Consider the following 23,856-nt stretch of genomic DNA (forward strand, 5'->3'; position numbering starts at 1 on the left):
CTGCTTGTCTCTGTCTGAGGGAAAGTTCCCTCTGTGAAATGCAGCAACCTGATAGACCAAGGTCATGGATCCTGCCTCCTTCCAACACTTCTCTCACAGAATTAACACCTGAGGTTCTCAGTCCTGAGTCTGAGCCTTAGGCTGAAATTGAGATGCCTTTTTTTTTTCTAATGACAAACAGAATTGTACTTTATACAACTGGAGGAAAAATACTTCCAATAAGGTAAGAAGTTCTGATCCCTGCACTTTTTTTCCCTCCTCCTTTACAATGGCTGGAAAATTAAGATAGACTAATTTATATAAGGATAACACTCTGAAATAAAAATAAGAGCAAGGGGAAGTCACTTTTAAAGACTGGCTGACTATCAGAATTATCAAACTGAAATCTGCCTTGTATGGGTTAGTCAGACCAGCAGTCTGTCAGCAAACGTGCAATTTTCTGAGCTATTTCAAAAGCAGTTAAAGGTTTTCTCAAAGCTGAGTCAATTCAAGCTAAGGCTCTAGCTGCTTCATGCTGTGCAGTTGGATTTATTCACACTGAGGTTTTGAACCATCACAATGAAAGCAGAGATCAAAACAGCAATGACAGAGTGATTAGAACCTTAAAAACAACACCATGGTGAGGATCAGAGATAAAAATATCATTAACGTCTACTAGATCAAGAAACTTGTACTTTATTTTGTGCTGATTAAATTTTTAATTTCAGTCCAGAGGCACTTTTTCATTTGGGATTTTTTTTTCCTAAAAATGCTTTTAGGGAGTCTAGAGACAGCTAGATTCACAGGAGTGCTGTGAGGTGGCAGCTACAGACCGGGAAACAGAGCTCTGGTGTTACACAAAGTGAGGTTTCGTTTCAGCTGCAGGAAACAGAGACACCTCTTGGTTCTCAATTCAAGCATCACTTCCCTCTCAGGAGCAGTCACCAGTCGCTGGATCACGGATTTATTTTGCACTGAGAGTATTTCAATATTTTGTACAACACTGAATAGCAAAGACAAATGCTGCGTCTGAACTTGCACTCTGATGCACGACACAATGCATCTGATGAGCCTGGTTATTCCTGATTTGGTGGCTGTGCCCCCTGCTTCATCCTACCTAAGGGCTTTTCCCCCCTTTTCTCTGTTCCCTTGCACATAACAGAGTATTAACTCTCCTCTGCCATCTGTCATCACTCTGCCTCTATTCCTTCACAGACTTTTTCTCACCCCTTGCTTGTCTTCATTCACCCCTTCATTCACCTGAACCTTTGCTGCAAGAAAAACATATGCCAGGAGTCTGCTTTGGCAAATCCCTCCAGTTTTGCACAGAAACCAAGAGGAAAGTGTGAGTGTATTTGGAGGGGGAGGAGATGTTGAGGCTCTGGAAGTCTTGAGACAGTTTGGTTCAGAGGTGGGACCAGGACACTCACATCAGTGTAAAAAGTAGGAAGTTTCCCTGGTACGTTCTATGGTAGAACAGATCTGGTTGGAGAGATCCTGGCCTGCAAAGGCTCTGCAGTCCAATGACTGAAATGCTCCCCCAGAGGATGGACGGTCCATCTCAAACAAAGCAAAGACCCATATCGTGTACTACTACCATTGCCACTTGATTAGGCAGCAGCTGTCATTTCCTATGACAGAAATTTCCTATGCTGAAAAGATGTCGGTTTGAAAACACTGACGTGAATTTTTTCACTTTGAGTTTTTTCCCCATTCATTTGCTCTTGGTCAACATTACACAAACCTGCAGTTTGGGGGTTGAATAACTGACAGACAAAATGTTTTGACCCTTGAAGGCTGTGACATTGGGCAAGGAGCCAGGTCACATCTCATATGCAAGAAGAACTGTTGGGTACATTTTCTTTCTCACCATACCACCCCTCTATGGGCCTAGAACATCTGTAATGAATCTGACTAGAAGTAATTGTTCCAGATTCCTTAAGAAATGATAGGAATGACTGCTTTCTGCAAAGCTCCACAGGTGTTTCCATGTTAGCACTAAAATGATCAGTCATAACTTAGGACTGGAATTTCTTCAGATGTGTAATGGCATCGTAGCACACAGGTCAACAGCATTGGGCAAAAAAGAGTTCTGCCACCTGGACAATGAGCGCCAAAGTCACGTATTCTGCTTGCCATGTATTCTGTCTTTCCTGTCACTGTTGGCATCACAACTCAGTTCTGAGAGTGGGTGGGTGTTCCACAGATTGGAGATAATCAGATTGGTTCTGATTCATGGGTCTCCTCATTTTTTTCACTGGTTGCCTGCCTGCCATTCACCCCTCAAAAAAGCTCACCTTGCTGTGGGACAATTCATGCCATGGTTATCTCACCTGCCTAGAATGGACCAAGCACCTGAGCCCTGGAGATCTGCTCAAGACCTCCTAGTGCTGGATGACAGAGAAGCAGAAGTTCTCAGAAAACTCTTCTTTCCTTCCCCTTTGCTATGATACAGGATAGATTTCCCAGACCTTTTTTCGTTCCTCTCTGTTCTTCTTGTCTTCCTACAGGGACAAGATCAGGGAATCCTTCTCTCAGTCTCCCTTGCTCCTGCCACCTTCTCCTCACTTCTATGCAGATTTACACTTTTTCCATTCCACTTTTTCTCATTCCCAAATCACAGGACTCCTTTTTGGAGGTAGCCCACTGTCACACTCCCCTATCACTGTACTTGCAGAGACCTCCCACCATCATCTGTGCAAGCTCCTGATCTCTTTGTGTCCCAGTGCATCTAAAGCTGAGCTCCAGCCAGACCTGCACAGCTCAGCTCAAGCTGAGGTGAGGAATCCCTTGGGAGGGTGGAATGACAGCTTAAATCTCTCTTGTTTTCATGTCACAGCTAACATTGTGCCATGTCCTCCCACTGTTAGACCTTCTTCTGCTTATGGAATGACAGGCTAGATCCGTCAGAGAGACCCCAAAATCAGGTCCTGTATTTAGCCTGCAATTCTGCCTTCCTCCAGATCCTCCTCAGCTGCAGAAGAGAATCCAGTGTTTGCTTCTCTGGGAATAGCATTGCTGTTAATGAATGATAACATTCAGCCTTAGTGCAGCTCCCCAAAGCCGTTTATTTTTTCTCTTTTTATTGTACAAAGGGTTGGTATGGCCTGAGGCTGGGTAGCCCTCAGAGCCTTGTGCAAATCAGATCCCCATCTGCATCTGCTTCCTCCAGGCTCCAGAAACCAGAGGCACATTCAGGTCAACCTCAAGACTGTTGCAGATTGACTGTAGAGGAAGACCTCTGCACTGGAAAGATATTGAGGAGCTTTCTAACATCACTAAAAGTCTAAAATGCCACCAGACTAGTCTAAAATATCTTACACAAAAGTCATGTCCCTGTCTCCCAGGAGAACACAGTTGAACTGCAGGTATTTTACCAATAAAGACAGGATCCCAAATACTCATAGACTGCTTGAAACAGCTCCAGGGAAGACTCTCAAAGTGAACTCTAGAGTCTGCTGAGCTCAGTGAGAAGCTAAATGTGGACTCTACCCAAAGGAAACTAACCCGTAAATATTCACACTCTTTCTCATAAATCATTCTGAAAGACATGACCAGACTTCAGAGGAATGCTTTCTTAGCACTTAATTCCTTTCTGAGGAAGTTTTAGCATGGCCAAATGAACATCATCAAATTGATTACCTTGTAGAAGTAGTATGTTTATTTATTAAATAATTTTCTTTTCATTATACTATGTTATGATATATCACAGTGCATTGTACTGTAGCATTAATTAATAATATATTCATTATAACACTTCAGGACTGTAGAATTTTATGGTTTTTTGCCAAAAGTACATGCTGGGTCTTTTCATTCTGAAAGTTTCTTTCCCCACTTTTAGAGAGGAAAGCTTCTTTAGAAATTGTAGTGAATTAAGAGTTGTAAAATATTAATTATTTGTAGCCTTAAGGATCAAAAAGTTGAAAATAAAAAGCTCTATTTCTAGCCTGCTATATTTGAACTAAAAGAAGATTGTTTAAAAATATAACAACCAAAGAAGCAAATCTAATCTCATTTTTTGGAGGAGTTTTTAGGGGGTTCAATTTAATATATTTTGTCCTCTTTGAAGCTATAAGACTGAAACTCCTTCCTGTTTACCTGTGGGCTCATGGTGAGAATACTGACAGTTGGTTTCAATTTTTTATATGTGGAAGTGAGAGGAGTTAAAGCAAGAACTTGAGTCTCCATCCTGTAACCGTCTTCAAATCAAAATGCCCTGGTGTTTCTGTATACGAAGCTACAGCATCAATAGCTATAGTTTGAAAAGTCACACAAATCTTTTGTCCTCCATTCCAAGACAGCACTAAGTGCCTGCTCAGATCTAGAACCTTGAGCATCCTCATTCTTTTTGTGGAGTACTGCAAAAAGATAAACTTCAAGTGCAGAGCAGCCTCGTCAGTGTCTTGTGGGAGCATGCCTCTGGAGTCTTTGTTCCTGGAAATAATCATTAAAACTTAACTTTTAAGTTTGCTATGGTCATGAAGAAGAGAATTGCAGAGAATAAGGATTTTTTGTAGTTTTTATAATATCTTGATTGCATTAAAAATCATGCAAGCATATATATATATATATATATATATATGTGTATATATATATATATATAAAACAGAAGAACTCTTATTTGGGTGTTAAAATTCCCAGTTAAAGAGTCTTGCAAAGGTCTTTTTCTTTCCACTGCGTATATTCAAGAGTGCGTTGAATGACAAACTGGTGTAGACATCTGATGCCCAGAGCTAGGCAAGATAATCCCATCCCTGTCTCAGAAAACCCCAACATGGGCTCTCTCCACAGGCTTAGAAGCCCAGGTGCCAGCTTGGGTTCTGTATGGAGGTGTCCACTCCCCAGAAGCAGCTTGTGCTCTTGTGGCAGCTGGCCTTTAATAGCTTTCAGGCTAGTGGGTGTTTACAAGCTCAGTCTCAGAAATGCCTTTTAGTCAAACATATACATTCAGGCAAGGAAAACAGGTTTTTAGGAACAGAGGGACACAGAGGACTAACTCCTGATAGTCTGGGATACCTGACTTTCAGCTGGAGACCCTTTGTGTATAAAAGTATCATACACCATATGTATATGAAATGCTTGTCCAGGCTGCAATGGATGCCACTCCTTCAAACAACCTCGGTTTTTACCTTGCTCTCTTGGGCACCACAACACTGCATTCATGATGAGAATGTTGCTCCACTGCTCTAAACCTATTCTGTAAATGAGAGTTGGGAGGTTAAGCCATTACTCTAGGTCATTTTAGCATTTCATTACTTAAGCGTCACTCAACAGTAAATTGTACTTTGTCACAGTTATGCAGCAGTTCTTCTCTTTCACAGAGGTGATCAGAGTCTTCTCCTCTGTCCACCTGCATTTTCTCAGTGTGAAACATCATGTGTAGCGCAAAGCATTCTGCAAACTGCAGTGGAACTGTGCTTGAAAGACTTTGAAGTAAGGAAGGAGTTAATAGTTTCAAAATAGTCATTTCCTGAGTCTGGTTGGATGAGTAAAAACTTTCAACTATTTCTATTTCTTCGGTGTCATTTAAGAGGCTTTCAAGGTGCACTGTACTTCTCAGCCCAGGTAAGGAGTACAGCTTTTCACTTCTTGATTGTTTATTCATAATAGTTTTTCAGAGGAGCCAGACTCAGTCAAGACTGATTTTTCTCCCTCCTATTATTTACATCTGAAGTGAGAATGAAGTTCATTGCAATTCAAGAAGTACATGTGTCTCTTATGCCAGATGACTGTGAGCTGTAGAAATAAATGTAGAACTGTATGGCTTAATAATGGAACAAATATAGTTAAGAAATTATGCTGCACATATTTAGAAGTCAGAATTATTACAGCAAATACTGCAGTAAAAGAGAAAGAAAATGCATCACAAATTTTAAGGAGTTCACTCTGCAGGAACCACTAAGAAAATAAGGGGTTCTCAGATACAGTTTGCTTTAGTGAGGAGAGTAGTAAAAATCATAGTTTTCAACTCTGATTTTAAAAAGAGGAAGAATGAGCTTCTACATATTGGGGACAGAAGAGAAAAAATCAAACCCAGATAGTTTTGGACCAATTTTAGTTCTAAATCTGGAGCTGATATCTAGCTTTAGCTATTGCAGAGTCATGTACTGTGCTCATCCTGAGACCGCTCCGGCAGTTTGCAGCAGCCCAACACACACACACAAGTGACTGTGGAACAGTATCATAAAATGATACAATTTCATCAGGGTCTTTTGATGCATAAAAGCTGAACTCAGACAGACAGGCACCAGAAGAAAGTTCCACAAGAGAGTGCACTTTAGAACATGGCATTTGTTGCTTCTTAATAGACAAGCAGAGGGATTATTTGTGTGAAAACCTTTTTATTTTGTTTAATAGTTCAGAAACGAGTATAAAATAGTCATCTGTGGGGAAGTTATTGTAATAATATGCTGTCATTGTGTCACCATACAGAAAGGGAAATTGTATGTGCCATGCTGATCCCTGAGTAAAATCATACACTGGTATGGCATTTGTGGGTTTTTTAAAAGACTCAGGGGTTTTTTTGCATTTGCAGGTTTTTAAGTCTTTGCTTGTTATCAGTTTTAATGTTTGGATGTTGACTCCTTGAATGTTTGGTTTGAACGCTTTCTGGATTTTATGCATAGTAGTTAGGCGAATCTAGTTAGGACTTTTAGCAGCATTGGTTTGATTCAGACACAAAATTTCCATCCCTGTTGGGACTTAATTCCTAAATAATTTCCACTTTACTTGTGAAACTGCTGATAGAGTAGCAATTGGACTTGTGTAATGAATTTCACACTCAACAGACCCAATGATCCACGTGAAGTTTTGTCACTGCATCTACAGATGGGGACTTAATATGAATCTCAGCTGGTGCTAGACTTGTGCCCTGGTTTGTGCAGCTGCCCTGTGCAGGCAATCTGATCAGGAGCCCCAGTCTTCCCTTGCAAACAGCTGTGTCAGTTTAGAAACAACCAGAGAGCATGTCCCCCTTCTGCTAGGGAAGAGGCTATGGCAGGGGTAGAAGCACTTGCATCAGTCTGAGTCTTAGTTGGAACATCAGTGCTAAGCAATTTGCTGTTCCTCAGGAGTCTATATGGCCTTAGTTGGTAAATTCTTGCAGCCTGTGCCATGGTTTTCTAAAGGAAAGGTGGCTGAGGTGTGCCTACAGTTCTGCAGTCACGTTTCCCAGTTACTGAATAGGCACAGCTCAAGGGAAAGTGCTCAGCAGCTTTGTGTGGGAAGAGCAAAGAGAACCCAGGCATCCCCTGTCACCAACCAGCATCTTACTCACTGCTTGTGTGTTCACCTTCTGTCTTACAGCGTGGGTTTGGGTTCAACTCAGATGCATCTGCCCATGCAGATAATTAGGCTTTCACTGATGACTGTTAGTGCAGAAAAGGCCAGCTCAGGTGATTTGAAATGTTTGCTCTCGGTGCCCTCTTTCAGCATCAGTATCTTTGTTTGATGTGGGAGAAGGGTGCACTCCTCTGTCGGAGGGTGCAGCATGTTATGTGCAGTGGTTACGTGTAACAGCACTGAAAACAAACAGCAGAAAGGTGATTCATTGTATGGCAGCTTTGGTCTGCCACAGTAACTGCTGTTCTGGTCAAGCAGCAAGAAGGGAGAGACCCAGACACAACTCAGCCACAACAATTTGCTTTGTGGTAGACTCCTCTGCCCTGCTCAAAAATGAAGGCACAACAAGACTGTCACCATGTGTCTAAAATACGTGCTGGTGTTGTGCACTTGTATTGCCACTTACAAACTTCACATTTGCACAATTTCCAGGTAAAAACTCATTTTGAAACAGAAGTTCAGGGGGGTTCACTGCTGACAACTAATGTTTGCAAAGCTTTCAGTTGGACAGAAGGGAGGTTTCCTTATCAGGCATATTTATTGACACTGGTTCCATGCTCTTCACAGCATGAAAAAGGAGCTTGAAAATGTAGCTCTCGTCTGAAAAGTGACATTACAGAAATGCATTACAGTTTGGACCTTGACTACTGCCTCCAGAATTCCTGGATGAAATGAGCTCTATTTATAATTAAATGTCTGTGGGATTGTTGTTTTGGCTTGATTATTCTTACTGACAGCTCTCAAATGGGAAAGTCAAGCTGGTGTTCCTCTTGGGCTTACTATTTATGGACAGGAAATCTGAGAGGGACTCAGCCTGAGAGTTAAGGTTGTTACTTAAAATAGGTTTTAAATGGGTAATATAATCCAATTTTTGTTGAAATTTAGTTGCTAATCAATCAGAAATATCCCACAGGATTAATTTTCTGCATCTCTGAACCAGATAATGTCAGTTTGATCCAGTCTCTTTTCCTATATTTTTGATTGGAAGCCTTCTATCCTTACCAAAATTTTCCATTGTTAATCTTATTTTTCAGTGTTGATGAATATTTAACTAAAGCTAAATATCAGAGAAAGAGAGAGAAAATTCTGTGTATGCTTCATGCAACAGCTCAATAATTAAATACTGGGTTTTAGCTGTCATTGATATCCTAACAGAGAGATTCTCCCTTTTTGCACAAGACTGTTGAGGGTTTAAGAGTTGCTCAGGCTGGGGCCAAGGATCTGTAAGTTTGGTCATCGAGAGCTGCACATGTTTGTCATATTTTCACACTACTGCATGAAAAATTCAGGCTCAGCAGCTGGTGAATTGAAAATCCTTGCTTGCCCAACTGCTGACTAAATCTTAAAATAAGAACAGAAATTACACCTTGCTATGGTCATGAAGAAGCAGCTAGGGATCCGTACTGTGAGATACCCTGCACCTGATTCACATCTGCACAAATGAGAAGGGAAAATAGCAAACCAAGAAGTATGTGCTCTTTTATCTTCTCTTCATCTTTAGATGTCTATATTCTGAAGCATTAGTAGCCCTGCACAGGTATGTTTTACAGCTAGTGAACCATATTTTTAAGGCTGTGAAAGAAAATAAAAAATATTATCAGTGCTTGTCACTGTCACTATTTGTAATTACCTTTAGATATGTCCTCTTCTTCTTTTTTTTTTTTTTTTCTTTTTTTTTCCTTAAAAGATTTCTTGTTTGTTCCTTTCTGCAGATCTTACTCATAGAGGAAATCTGATCTGCTGCAGCACGGAAACATCAGCAGTGAGATGGCGAGACAAATTCCTTAGGGAGCTGCTTGTAAGTCTGGTCAACATTTAAGATGAAAAGTTTTGCATTTTCTTTGGCAGGATGTTGCATGCAGAGTTTAGCTGTATGAGGCAATTGCTGAGGCAATAAGGGAATATTCAGGAACACAAGCTTTGAGTAGGTGAGTAAGCACAAAGGCAGAAATAATCTTGTTAGAATTTTTTCTTTCTTCTCTGCCCCTCACCTTCTAAAAACATGATTGGTCTTTGAGACTCACTAAATCATGAACAATTGAAATCCTGGTCTCCAGAATCCTGAATTCAGTGTGCACACTGAATAGACACCACTTTAGGGCTACAATCGTTCAGCAGTCGAAAGCTGTGAGAGTCGAAAGCCTTTTGTACTTTTGTTGCTTCACCTTGAGACAGTCAAGCAGTGCAGGGATCAAAGGGAAATCCCCCTGAAACACAGGCAGTGGTGAGAGATAGGGTGGGAAACTGTGGATAAGTCAGCAGTGAAATGGTGAGGATGAGACCAAAGGAAGGAAAACTGGTAGTACAAACTTGGGGTCGATGAGGACAGAGGGTGGGATCTGGAGAGCAGTTAACAGGAGGAAGAGAGACTTTGGGTTACATGCTGATCATGATCAAAGTGGATTTGTAGAGGACAGCAAGGTGTGATTCTTTCAGGTCTTTCCCCCAAATACTCTGGAGAAACCCCTGAAATATCCAGGTCTCAGAAACATAGAAGTAAATCTTGGAGGCAGCACAGGTGTGCCCGCACCCTCTAGTGGGCTACAGAAAATTATTTTACCCAGCAGAAAATTACATTACACAGAATATGCTTTTACCCAGCAGTAACTTTCCACTTCATTTGCTAGGACCAGTCATATCCTGATGTTTAACATATTTGACACACATGTAATAACTGTTTTCAGCCTCTATAACATGATGGCTGCATCCAAAGTTCTTTTTCTGGGATGGTCTTTTGTCTGTCATAGCTCCTGAACTATACAAGAAGTTGATTGTGGCTCAGAGTTGTTTGAGGCAGCATTAGCTGATGTGAGACAAAACCATGCCAGAACTGTAACAGCCCAGCAGTTGAATTTTGTGATCTGAGCACTGTTTTGACAGTGTTAAATTTACTAATATTGACATGCTTTACATGTAGTAAAATCTTCCTTGTGCAGGTTGTATACTCCTCAGAGTCCTAAGGGTAAATATTACAGAATAATAATGCAGCACAAAAAAAAATCAATGAACAACCTGTTTAGGGGGAGACCATTTCCTGTCTCATTGCTCAGCTCTCATCTACTTGCTGCTGGAGGACATATTCTGACTGAGATGTAGAACTACAGGAAAAAGTAAACCGGCTTTGTGATTTTAGTGACTGTGTAATGTTCTGGGAAATATGATTCTGCCACTAATTCTGCCTGGGAGAGGATGCTGATAAAAGCTTTTGTGATGGTCACAAAAAGGGCACCGGCACCTTTTTAAGAAAAGGATACATGTGAAATGCCTGAAATGGAGCTAGGATGGAACTTCAGAGCTTCAGCTCTGAACAGGGAAAATTCTGATGCAGCCTCTGACTTCTGGGGGATTATACCATAGTAGTTGCTTCTTATAACACAAGATAGCAGTATTTAAGATACTTAGAGAGAAAAATAGAGAAGATATCCATTAGCAATTATAAGAACAAATGGATTTTGGCAGATCTGAGAAAGCTGGTCCGGTGCCACCAAGGAGAACGCTTAAAGAATGTCAGTGAAACTGTTTCTTCTTTACATATGCAGGTACTTGCTTTTAAAAAGGTCAAAGAGTAGGAAATAGTGTAACTCCTCTTCTAGAGCATGCTCCTAGGAGAAAGAGTGTGCACATTCAACTCTGTTCTTTGGAAAGTATTTAAAGTCTTATCCACCTCCCTCCTAGGTAGTGTGCTAAACCTATGGACTGGGCAGAATTGCACCCAGCCAGCAGAAGCTGGAACAGCAAGCAAAAGAGGATAAAAGAGGCCAGAAGCCTGAAATACCATTCAGCTGGAAGGCTAAAGATCTTATCTCTAGTCTTGTCTTCAGAGACAGTTTCACAGTAATCACTGGATAACTCCAAAGGCCAAACTAAAGCTAGATTCCAGGCCATGTGCACTTACTTGATGGCTGCCTTTAGAATCTCTTGCCCTCCTTCATGGTGTTTTCATCTTTTCCTGAGCTGTTGTTAATAATTTTCTAGTGTGCATCTCTGATGTGAAAGATGGGTGGTAACCAGAAGCTTTGTGGCTAAAGCAATCTCCAGCTCAGATAATCTAACTCCCATGGTCAGACTTGGAGGGCAGCTTAAGGCATCTATTTGCTGAAATTAACCACTGCATTATTGTTCAGACAGGGAAGGGAAGCATTTTTCTTCTATCAACCATCTTAAAAAATTGTAGTAAATTATATTTGGGGCCCAGAAAGAGAAGGCAACAGAGAATTTTAACAGAAGGAACTTTGGCAAAGAGGTTCAAGGTCTCCCTATATTTTTCCTGTGAGAGTATGATGTGTGAGAATTACTATTTTTACCCCCAGATTTTCATGTTTTTATGGCTTATTCTCTGTCCTCACCAGATGATCTATATGTGTGGCATGTGAAGTGTGCTGACTTAACACTGTTACTTATAATTTTTCTGACTATTTCAGATCCCATTCTGAGACACCAAGGCCTTCACTGGTGCCTTCATCCTTCCACCCATGTGATGCTTATCTTACAGAGCTTGAAATTCTGTTTCAAGGGGTTAAGCTTTCAGAAACAGGCACCAACTCTGAGTTCCTAATTTTCAAATGCTTATTAAAAGATATCTGAATCTGAATTGCAGAGAGTACTGAGTACTCACAAATCCAGGTATGGTCAATAGAAATGCAGTTTTGAAACAGTAACATTTTATTTAATGCCAAATGCTCTTAGAAATCAGGTCCTGCTCCTAGAAATCAGGCCCTTCATTCCTCACATTCCTCTTTGTAATATGGGGTTAAAAAATACTTATATTAGAGGAAGGCTGCAAATAAGAAATTTGTAGGTGTTTCTGAAGCACTTTGATGCTATAACACTGGATGTCATAAAAATGCCCAAAAATAGTTTATTTAGTATTTAGGACAAGAATTTGAACGGTGCATTTTACATAGGGCGTCATTTATTGAACAATCAGGAGAAAAAATTTTCTGATAGGGTCTTTGGAAAATTGCTGGGAAGGCATTGGTTCCAACAGAAATCAAGTGGGAAAAGGCAAGCTTAAACATGTCCATTTTCAAGCTTGTGACCTGTAGAGATTTTGGCAACTGATTGAGTTCAGTTAGAGATAGAGAATCTTGGCTGATTTCCTGTCTTCAGCCTGTTGACTTACACCACTTCACTAGTAGGATCATTCAGCTAAAAAGCAACCAGGGGAACCTGCTGGTGAAATTCTGGCTCTCAAGATCTTCAGTTGTTTATTTATTCAGGCTGCCAGACAGTAACCTTCCTGAGATGAATGGGCATTGTGAGCATATCAACATGGAAGGAAAAGGCATGACATTTTCATAAGGGACTTCTCTTCCCCTCAGTCACGTCTCTGCAAAGCTACTGATCTCAGTTACACAGTGTTTTAATCCTCAGTGCACAGATCAGAGCTGCTGGGGTCTTTACAAATACATAGTTAGTCAAAAAGTTTGCAACCTATCCATGACTGCAGCTAACAGAAGCTCGCTGCTAGCGCATGAATGTGAGACTGAGTTAAACCAGAAGCAAGATAAACACTGCCTTGCACATTGCATACATCTCCTTATCAGCCTGATTTGTGACCTAAATCTGTATATCCCTGTCACAGAAAATCACTGGAACCCAGTCTTTCACATGAAGATGCGCCTTCTTGATCACCCATTTTTCCCATGGGGCATAAATATGTCTTTAACACCTCTAAGAGAATGAAGAATGAAGTTTCCTGTTAGGTGTTTGGCATTTGCAAGCTCAGCAATTCTCAGCAGTGCAGATACATAATCTTAAAATCTTTATCCAGTGCTGGTGGATAAAATAGCCTCACAAACTCATCACTGAGGTTTTTCATGGTGAAATGCATGTTAAATGTTTGACATTTAAAACCATATATAGTTGTGAGAAAAAAATTTGAGCTTTTTAAATGAAATGTTTTCTACCAACACCTCTTCTCTGAGAAACAGGGCATGGCACAGTTTTACGTGTTATAGTAAGCTGATAGGTTTGCTCAACTCACATGTCTGTTCTGGTAATGTTTGTGGGTTGAGTACATAATTATCCCCTCATGAGAGGGGAAGAGATCAGAGACAGTACCTATATCATTAACAAATATGATTGATCTACCTTAGGCTTGGAGATGTTTACACTGAGTCGGGTAGATTCTCAGCACTTCCCAGTTTTTGTTGCTGCAGTACTACAAAAAACAACTGCAAACTCTCCCAGCAGTGCCTGGGAATCACTTTGATAAATGTGGAGCACCAGCATGTGGAAAGACTTTTGCTGTGTCAGTTAGCAGGGGAGAGCAGAGAGAGAAAGGAATCAATCATATTAGAGAAAAATCAGTTCCTTCGGTTGTGCCTGTTTTTCTGACTGCTTCAACTTGTGTTTGGGCCTACTGTAGTCATGAGTGTAGAAGGAAAAAGAGGTGGTCAGAAACAGAATCCTTTAGGTTGGAGAAGACCCTCAAAGTCATCAAGTCCAACCCTGAACCCAGCACTGCCAAGTCTGCCACTAAGCCATGTCCTGAAGTGTCACATCCACACATCTTTTAATTACCTCCAGGAATGGTGACTCCACTATTTCCCTGGGCAGCCTGTTCCAATGCCTGGCAACCCTTTCTGTGAAGGAATTTTCCTATTATTCAGTCTAAATCTCCCCTGGGTTTACAGGCCAACCTGAGTCCATTTCCTTTTTTCCTACAGTTGTTACCTGGGAGAAGAGAGGAACCCCCACCCCGCTCCAACCTCCTTTCAGGTGCTTGTAGAGAGTGATAAGGTCTCCTCTTTCCTTCAGACTCAACACGCCCAGCACCCCCAGCTGTTCTTGTGCTCCAGGCTCCATTGTCCTTCTCTGTACATTCTCCAGCACCTCAATGTCCTTCTTGCTGTAAAGGGCCACAAAACTGAAAATCTTTGCCATATTCAAAAGTGCACATGGTCACCTGGCGATTTGACTTTCTCAAGTTTGAAATTAAAACCTCAGTGTTGCAGCTTGCCATTTCCAACAATTTTGTTGTTCACACTAATGTTCTACAGGAGCTGTAAATGCTCTCTTGCCCATACCTGCGACAGCAGAGTAAAAAAGTTCACGCTCTCCATGTATCATCAGCGTAAACTTTTCTAGTAAATTCAAAGGAAATCAGAAGGGGTATGTTCACAAAGAACCAGCCAGAAATTTAAAGTGTGCCAGATATTAGAAATAAAGCCATACTTATATATTAAAAATATTTTGGTGTCCAGCTATGGGCCTAAGAGGACTGAATGCTAGATGCTTTCACTTCCTTCAATGAAGGATAAATATATGGTTCATTCATAAACTAGGTCTGTCACATGTTGGGTCAAGCAGGAATTGGTGCAAGATTTGCAGACTGATATTTGTAGCCACAAGAAATACTTTTGTCTAGGATGAAACAATGATACTGCCCTGCAAGGGGAGATAACACCAACATGTGTGGATCCAGTGGCTCTGTAAACAGTAGAAAACACTGGTCTATTTTCTTACTATGACTTACAGTGAAATAATATATAATGAATATTATCCTTATTGCCATTGCACACATCTGCAAACTTCTCCTGAGTTATTATGGCCATTACACACAGAAAACCATATGCAGTTGCACTAATCAGGGAAAGGAGCTAAAAAAAATTAGGTGGAATAATAAATGTCTGAATTCCAGGCTTTCATCCAGCCAATTCACATTTTTTGAGAAAAAAGAGAGAGGAGAAATATAGGCTCATGTATATAGGCCAAAGATCCTTTTCAAACAAAGCTGGACAGCAGCTGGGCTCAGTGGCTCTCTGGGTTTTATTTACATTCTTGCTTCTATGCTAAGGATAAAGTGAACAAGTGTGTGATACCTGTTCTGGCTGACAGTTGCCCAGGTCATTCCCATCTGGATTGTCCTGTATTACATCCTTCCCCTACAGATGAGGCTACATGCTCACCCACAGGCTTCATTTGTCTGGTAAGAAAGTGTACTGAAATATCAGTGTTTCACTTCTAAGTCCAAGCAGCCCAGTTGCTATTCTGGGAATAGCATTCATGGACTGACTCAGAGAAAGAATTGCCTGGTCCAGCATCTCAGTGTAGGTTCTCTCTGTTATCTCTGGTGTGCTCCACTGAGCCCTTGCCCTCAGCTTCCATTTCTGCAGCCCAGTGTCACTGTGCCCCTTCACTTTCTTCTGGGAGGGAGACAATAGGTTCCGGCTGAGCTTTCTGCATGAACATTATTGTCTCAGTGCTCTCCTCCAGAGAAATGTGCTGTAGAGACTTGTGGGGGCTTATTTCCTTTTTTCAGATCTGAGCCAAAGCTTAAGTCTCTTGATGTGTGGCCATCAAAGGCATCAAAGATAAATAACTCACAGTAGTTCTGGTAAATAAATATCTTGCAGACTGTCTTACTGTTTCATGCTCAGATTTAAATGGGATTATACAGAAGGAGAAGGTTAAGCTTGCAGTAATTAAACTTCTCAATGGTTTCGAACATCAAAATGAAATGTTTTCAATTTTATCTATTTATTTTATATTTATTTTATTCACATTTATTTCACTTATGAAATTAATTAGTTCTCAACCATCCTTAATCTAGATCCTTTCCACAACAACTCACAGTGGTGAGAAATTATGTCAGATTTTGGCAAGGCCCTACATACAGACAATTGCAAATGGCAGCACTTTTTTGAATACATCTGCAACATGCCTTATGCATTAATTTTTTTATATGTTAGGGCAACAAAGATTGTGCTGCTGCTGAATTACTACTGTTGATCATGATAAATTATAAGAGTATTTCCCCAGTGGAGAAACAGCCAAATATGGTACAATTTTTTAAAAGCCAACAGAGCATTCTCAGATCAGAGTTACAGAGTATGTCAATGCTGTTTGCAAATCAGTTTGTATATATCTTTTTGACACTGACAGTCTCGGTGTCCTTTGTGGTAAACATCACTAAGGGTTTTAATGTGCTTGTTCTGTTTTATATACTTTTGATCCACTCATTCTTAAATTAAATAACTAGATAGAAAAAAATTGTGCTACTCTACACTGAAATGGGTTGGAAACCAGCCTCTCTTCTCCTTATTAGAAATAATCCCTTCACTTCATGTTTCGGTCTGGTGGGTAAGAAAACTGCTTGGGTTTTTTTGGCTAAAAGTGTGGTGTTTCCAATTCTGAAGTTCTCATTGCAGTTTCCACTAGTTATGAACACCCACATCCCTAGGAAAAAAAAAATAAAAACACCTAGTTTGGGGTTCTTCTGTGTTGTTTATACACCGTTTAAAATGTTATCAAGTATTTCTTAACCTTTCTCTTTGCTTAAAAGCAGATTGTTTCAACCACTACTTCCTTATTTCTCCTCCCTTCCTCTTAACTCTTTAATAGAGGATCTCTACATGTGCTTTTCTTCTTCATTTCCAGTCTATGAATAAATTGATCTGTGCATCCTGCCAACCAACTGGGATTATGAAAGCCAAGCAAACTTTAGGGTAGCTTTTTGTCAGAACAGCAAGATAGAGTTGAAGAGTTTGCTGGGAGTGGGGGGAGAGGTGGTGTCAGTCTTTCACCACTGAAAAACTTGTCGTTTTCCCATTCATCCTTCTGACAGTTTTATTTTGACAACCTGCATCACAGATAGCATCATAGTGTCACCACACAATGCTGAAAATGACTTGATCATCTGCTGCTTTCCTCAAACCTTGTCCTTCACAGTGATGTACCCCCATAGGCACTGATAGGAGTTGGTCATGCCAGCAATGACAGGATGTTACAAGAGATATCTGCAGTCTCGTGCTGGCACAAGAAGTTGTGTGTGATCTTCTCCATGTATGTCCTGTGAGCCTTGTTCTGTTAATAAAACATTGGGTTGGTCTTTGCTCTGAGGCCAGCCTGAGCCTTGTTGTAGCTCCATGAGCACAGCTTTCATTCTCACTGGAGTCCTTTTCTCTGGCCTGGCTTCCTAGGTATTTCCCTGTGTAATTGCCACCCTTGGCAGAAAATGGAGTCAGTGTAAGTATGGGATCTTTCTACTGTTCTTCTCCCATTCCAGCCAGGAAAAGGGAATATGTAAAGGATCTTAGCAAGGTGTAGAGCAAGTAGATACCTATACCCCTGTAGGCTGAAGCTCATCATCATGAGATCATCCATCTAAACAATGCAGGAAGTCAGGAATTTTTGTTCAACTGGAAACAACTCTACTTCACCCCTGTCTGTCACAGGGGGAAAAGATACATGAACACTCAGCCAGGTGATTTGCAGTGAAAGCATCACACACACCTACCAAACTCACCCTCACACACTTCCACAAGCACCTTATTTCTGCCTGGGGAGTGGTACAAAAATGTGCAGTTGAGCTAGGTAGCTTTTCTATGCTCAATGTCTTTCCTAGTCTGCTGGGACAGGATATCCGTTCTCAAAGAGTTTAGCACGACATTTTAACTCCATGATCTAGAAGACTGACTGAGTGGCAGTACATTCTGGAAGATCTGCCAGTGTTCTTGAACTAGAGAAAAGCAATTGGCACTGCAATAAAAGCAGAAAAAGGAAGTATTTTTATTTGACTGCCTCTGATTCTTACAATAGAGGATGAGGACCATCCATCCACTGTGGCACTATGCTCACCAACGGATGATTTAGGTAGGAGCATGAGGTTCTTCTGCAAAAGGAGCACAATCCCAGGAAGCAGAGCAAAGAAAATGTGCATTTGTGACTCACATTGTATTTCTAGCATCAGGCCTCTGCCTGTTCATGTGCCTGACCTACTTGCTGGGATCCACTGAAACCCAATACTGAAGGAGAAAATTTCCATCACAGGTGGAATTTCCAATTTCTGATGTTTATGCTAGCACTGAAAAAGGCTTTAGGAACCTAAATACTCTTTTGTTGTCACTCAGTGCTAAACCTCAAGACTGAGGTCTTCAGCTGCTCAGCTTTTGGTAAAGGTGCTATTATATCCCAAGCATTAAGTTCTCGGAAGCCCATATATCCTCATACCCAGCTCAGGCTGCAGGCCTGAAATCACAGTTGTTGAGTGGGAGGAAGACTGTTCCTTGTTCTGCATCAGTTTGGGAACCTAGTAAACCATAAACTGCCAAAACACTTATTGGACTACATCCTCCATGGGATACAGAAGGAAGCAAGATGTCAATGCCATGTGCCCTTTAGTGCTGTGGATACTTAGGGCACTCCCTACAGACCATGGATGTTTACCTGACCTAATTGGAGCCAAGCATTCTTGCAGAAATTCATTAATCATAATGTTATTTATCTACAAGTTGTCTTTACTCCTGCAGCTGAATTTGTTCCAGGTTGCATGGTATCACTGTGACATAAATTCCAAAGGTGAGAAAAACAAACTCTGTGTTTGTTTAGTGCTAGAGAGGAGAAGACATCCAAAATGCAGTTCCTATTTCAATGTTATTTATATATTTTCTGTGAATCAACTAATAGAAAATCCTATTGCTTGATGGGGGGGGTGGGGAGAGTAGATTTACATCTCCTCACTCTGATGAGAGAAATAAATTCATATCTCCCACTTCCCCATTGTGTGATATTTAGGAAATGTACTCTTTTGGCTGGTATAGATACTTCTGGGTTTTATGAGATAAGACAGAGGCAAACATCTCACTGCAGCAGAAACTTCAGGGGTAATACATGGTTGCATCTAGAGATCTCCCTGAAATCCTCCACAAAGGGTGTGGAGGGTTTCACACTTCCTCTGAAGCTTTCTCAGAGACTAAGGTGTTTCTGTCTAGCTTTCTTACTGCTCAGTGTCCTGATTTTCTGTATTTCATGGTAAAATGCCTAATAATGAGCTGTTGAGGTGGGGATAGGGCCATGGAAACTCATCATCTCCTTGGCAGGCAGGTGTAAAAACTTTCATTTCTACAACCCGGGGCAGAGTAGGTATGGATGGTGGTGCACTGGGCTCTCTCTGTGGGTTTAGATCTGTCTTAACTCCTCTAGGTACTTGCTGCTCTCCTGTGTCTCTCTTTTTCTTTTTTTCTTTCTTTTTTTTTTTTTTTGTGATTGAGCAAATCTAACCACAATCTCTTTTTACACCCAGTTTCTAAAGAAATTCTTTTTCCTGGTTTTCAGGTTTTTCAGCTGAACTGTTGCTTCAGTAGTAACAAGAACGAGACATCAGAAATCCAGTATACAAAATAATACATTGATTCTGCAATATGAGGCATTCAGTCATTTGAGAACCAGAGAATCTTACAGTACCCTGCAGTTTGTGGAGATTTTTCCTCTTAGAATATGATTATATTATTATAATTCATACAAAAAAAAATCCACTAGCTCTAAAGAAATACTTATTTTATTTTCCTAATTGATTTAGGAAGTCTCATTATATCATCAGTTAAAGTTCGAGGAAGTGCTCAATTTCAAAAGCCACTTTAAATGTTCCCCTTATAACTCTTGTAGCATTTTCAAAGCAAGACACTAATATGCCTTGAGCCATCAGCAGCAAGGTAACTGAGTTGTGCAAAAAATATAAGTATTATTTAAAGAAAAAAATATATGCGATTAGGAAAGTGACTTCAGAAGTCATTGAGCAAGTGAGAGAGAGCACTGGAATTTAAGATATTCTCCTATCATCCCCAAGAACACACCTACAGTCTTGCCAACTCTTGCCGATCCAGTCAGCCCTCAGAAGACACATCATTCTTAATCATCGACCTCTCGAAATTGCAAGGAGGCCTTTTCACAAAGAGATACAAAGAAGTCATTAACATTTTCATCTCCTTATTGACATGGCTCTCTGCAGGAACGATAATGAGGAAGCACACTGTGAGTGCTGCCTTCGGTCCACTTCATCCCAGCGCTTCAGAAGTGGTTTTAGAGTGCCAGATCACTTTACACAGTTCAGTAAGGAGGCTCCTGACTCTAATCTAGAAAGTCATATTGCTTTGGATATTGTGGCATTGTGGGCAGGCCACTGACATACTGGTCAAAGTATAGTTACTACATTCTCATTGACGGTTTTGGCAGGAGACAAACTCTGTTGTTTGTGTTTGCTTTTGCAGAAGCATACAGGGAAACTAGTCAGGAATGCCACTGCTAAGGACTGATTCATAAAATATTTGGATGTCTTCTGAGGACTTAAGGCAAAATTAGTTTATTTTCCAAATATTGCTTTGCATCAGGTGTGCAAAGAAATGGGGGAAAAAAGCCAGAAAAAACTATATTAATACAAATGGCAATGGCAAGAAGTTGGCATGTGATGTGACCTAAAAATAGAGGACTTATATAAACACTTGTTCAGACTAAAAAGTACTCTGTCTTGTGATTGATGTGACCATTTCAAAATATTTCCTGTTGTGATTTTATAACCTTTAAAAAGAAAGGATAAATTTGAGCTGGTGAATGGCTAGGTCTTCTCTTTCTGCTGGTCTTGGTAAAGGTATTTCTTTAACATTAAAGAAACAAGTAAACAAAACTAAAAGACAAGCCTTGAGGGTTTTGTGTAGGTTAGTTTACATCATGCTGTAACAGAATGCTCTAAAAACGACAAGCCTTGAGGGTTTTGTGTAGGTTAGTTTACATCATGCTGTAACAGAATGCTCTAAAAACTATCAACCTACGCAGTACAAACACAAGTAACTTTTATATGTAGTTAATAGTACATCTAAGAAGCATCTGTAGAGATGGTGTGGGAGTGAAGGGAGGGCTGAACTGAGGAAACTGCTTTTGAAAGTTGTTTTTTTGTGTGTGCAATTTTTTTAAAAGAATTTCAGAGAATGGAAAGAGGAACCTACACTGAGAAGCTAGGCCCAACTTGTCAAAAACTTTCCCCACAGCGTGTGGTGAAACATCTTTTATCACTGCACTCTTATCTTTAGTGTGTTGGCACTATGGTTTGCTCACCTGCATGGACAGATGGATGGATGGGGCTAGAAGGGATTCTGAGAATTTCTTTTGTTTTTCCAGGCTCTTTTATGAAAATTTAATGCACAACCTTTATTAAACCACAATTCTCAAGAAAATTGATCTATTTTAAAGCTTAAAACTCCTTTCCTTTTCTTCCTCTCTCTTTCTCTGTGTATTTGTATGATGATTAGGCAATATAAGAGAAACACACAGAGAAGAAGAAAGGAAACTAAAGTTGCTCTCCTGAAAAGTATTGCTTTTAGGTTTTTATAAAAGTCTTTCTCAGATGTTGAAATAAAAAGGACTCGAGTCTGTTTCTTTCAGTTCCCTGAAAAAGCTTCAAAACACTGGCGTTTTCCTTCATTTGCTTGCCAAACCACATTAAACCCTGCCACAGTGCTCAGTGGCTGTCACAAGCACGAGTGACTTCATGTGTCATGCCCCACCAGGCTCCCCTCTTATGAGCTGATGCCACACAGAGATGCTGGCTGGATGCCCCGTGCACATGCAGAAAGTGGGCCAAGGTCCCAGAGGACTTCAGCAGGGCTGGGGAGAACATGGAGTCTTGGCAGCTCTGTGGGAAAACCCCATGAAGGCTCTGAGCCCCTGAACTTCTCAAGAGCAAGCATGAGCAGAGTCCCAAAACAGAGCTGGGAACTAAGCAATAGTAAAAAATAGATAACCTCCACTGTTCTCAGAAAGAGAAGTGAGAAAGTAGTTGGCACTGATGTTTCTTCACTGTGAGCTGGGCAGCAGGCTGTGTTTTCAAAAGGCCTATCCTGTCTCTACTCCCAGGTACCTGAGGGCATCCTTGGGGTTTCAGAAGAGAAGGTGGCTGCTGTGGTGGCTGGGATCACACCTCAGGCACTGCCAAAGCATCAGGGGTCTGCCAGCAAAGGAGTTTCCAGCAGCAATCCTCCTTCACGATCTGTGGCACCACAACAGAGTGAAAAAGAGAACCAAAACCTTCTGATAGGGAAGCCCTCATGAGAGTACAGGTTTCAAGATTGCGATTTGCTAAAAATTCTCAGTTAAAGAGTTCAAGTTGTAGAAATTTATCTGCAATAGTCTATAGGCCAAAGCTCTTTGGTGCCTCGATTGGGAAGGGGAGACCCCAGGTGAGTGCTCTTGCTGCTGTGGACACTCAGAATGGCCATGGCCTGAGCCGAAAGCTGCTAATCCTCATCTTGTGAGGGCCTCCTCACTGGGTCTTGAACAGATAATTTCCGCAAGGAATCATGTTTGATATACCTGAAGACACACATTGCCAGAGTGCATTTTCCTTGTTTGGTTAGGGGTACTTGAAAGGTTTTGTTATTTCCATACTGTTTGCTCTCACAGCTGATTTTTCTATCCCAAGCACATTGCTACCACATTTACCATCCTCATCATGTGATTAATGATGCAGTCCTCCAGCCACAGCCTTCAGCCCATGGAAATTCTGTCTTGTGTAACAATCCTGAAGCAACATGGCCCATTTTGGTGTCGCTGTATCAGTGTGTGCCTTGGCCATGCCATTCCTAACAGTCACTTTCTGTCATCAGACTTCTCAGATGCCTAAATTAGGTCAGATTGCCAGCTGAAAACCAGGGCAATCAGCCTCAGCATTTTTACATTTTCATTTAACTGTTTTTTTTTATGTATCTGGGTTTTTTTGTGGCTCACTGTTTTATGTGATGTGCTTCACACACTTCACACGTAGCAACTGTTTGTCTGGTTCCTTCCTAGACTTTATTAACACCTTTTCCTGTCATTTTTACTAAGATTGCAGGGGATTTAATAACATTCCCACCACTAAATATGTGCCATCCTGAACTGTACACTTTTCTGTGCCCCTTGGCTCTCTCTAATTTTTAGTTTAAAAGCTATAACATTAATTTTTAGTAACAGAAATTGCCCCGTTTTAGTTTAGGTCAAACCATATTTTCTTGATGTCACCATCTGCACCAAACATTTCCTTTATTCTTAAGTGCATCTATATAGTTTTTCTATGCATCTGCTGTCAAGTTACACACTGAAAGTTCAGGAATGTGGTAATATTTCAGAGCACATCACTTAGAGATCGCTAGGGCTCTTAACAGCCCAAATTTTGTCTCCAAAGAACTCTCTCCTAGTGCTACATCTATCTTATTGAAGCATAACTGTACAAGTCATCAAAATTGCCTTAGATCAGAGTCTAGCTGGGGTGTTTGATGCTGATACAGAACTGTGAGGAGTCTGACAGTGCTACAGAACTGTGAGGAGTCTGGTGGTGATACAGAACTGTGAGGAGTGGCTGATAACACCAGGGTGCTGATCTGTCAGCCTGCAAGACCTGGACTGGCTCCCCACACAAACCAGGTGCAGAACATTGACTTCTGCCTGTGATTATTTCATAGGAAGAATTCATTATAATAATGCATATATCTGACTATTGTTGGGGTACTTACATGCTTCTCCAAGCAAAAAGAGTGTGTTAAACAAGGATAAAATCCAATTTCTCTCTTATTTATGTGTTTAAGTTAACTAAGTGCAGAGAGGATGGGAGAGAAGACCAAACCCTGAATACCATGGCACTTGCAGCCAGGTTCAGCTGAAAAGTTGAACTTTGACTTCCTATCTCACCTGTACTTGAGGATATCAAGAGGAGTGAAGCAGATGTGGTTTCAGGGTGCTATTCCTGTTGTAGCTATTTGTATTAGTGTAGTCACAAAGATACTG

The 23,856-nt window shown here is 40.8% G+C and overlaps 1 protein-coding gene across 1 annotated transcript in view; it reads left to right on the plus strand.

The window, feature by feature from the left end:
- Positions 1–5,432: 5,432 nt before the first annotated feature.
- P2RY8 (P2Y receptor family member 8) overlaps positions 5,433–23,856 on the plus strand; it is a 32,434-nt gene continuing 14,010 nt past the window's right edge. The window contains exons 1-2 of the mRNA XM_005495541.4: positions 5,433–5,544; positions 9,033–9,118. The gene's annotated coding sequence lies outside the window, so the exon portion shown is untranslated. The remainder of the gene's footprint in view (positions 5,545–9,032; positions 9,119–23,856) is intronic.

Source organism: Zonotrichia albicollis, chromosome 2 (genome assembly GCF_047830755.1).
Source record: "Zonotrichia albicollis isolate bZonAlb1 chromosome 2, bZonAlb1.hap1, whole genome shotgun sequence".
Lineage (NCBI taxonomy): Eukaryota > Metazoa > Chordata > Aves > Passeriformes > Passerellidae > Zonotrichia > Zonotrichia albicollis.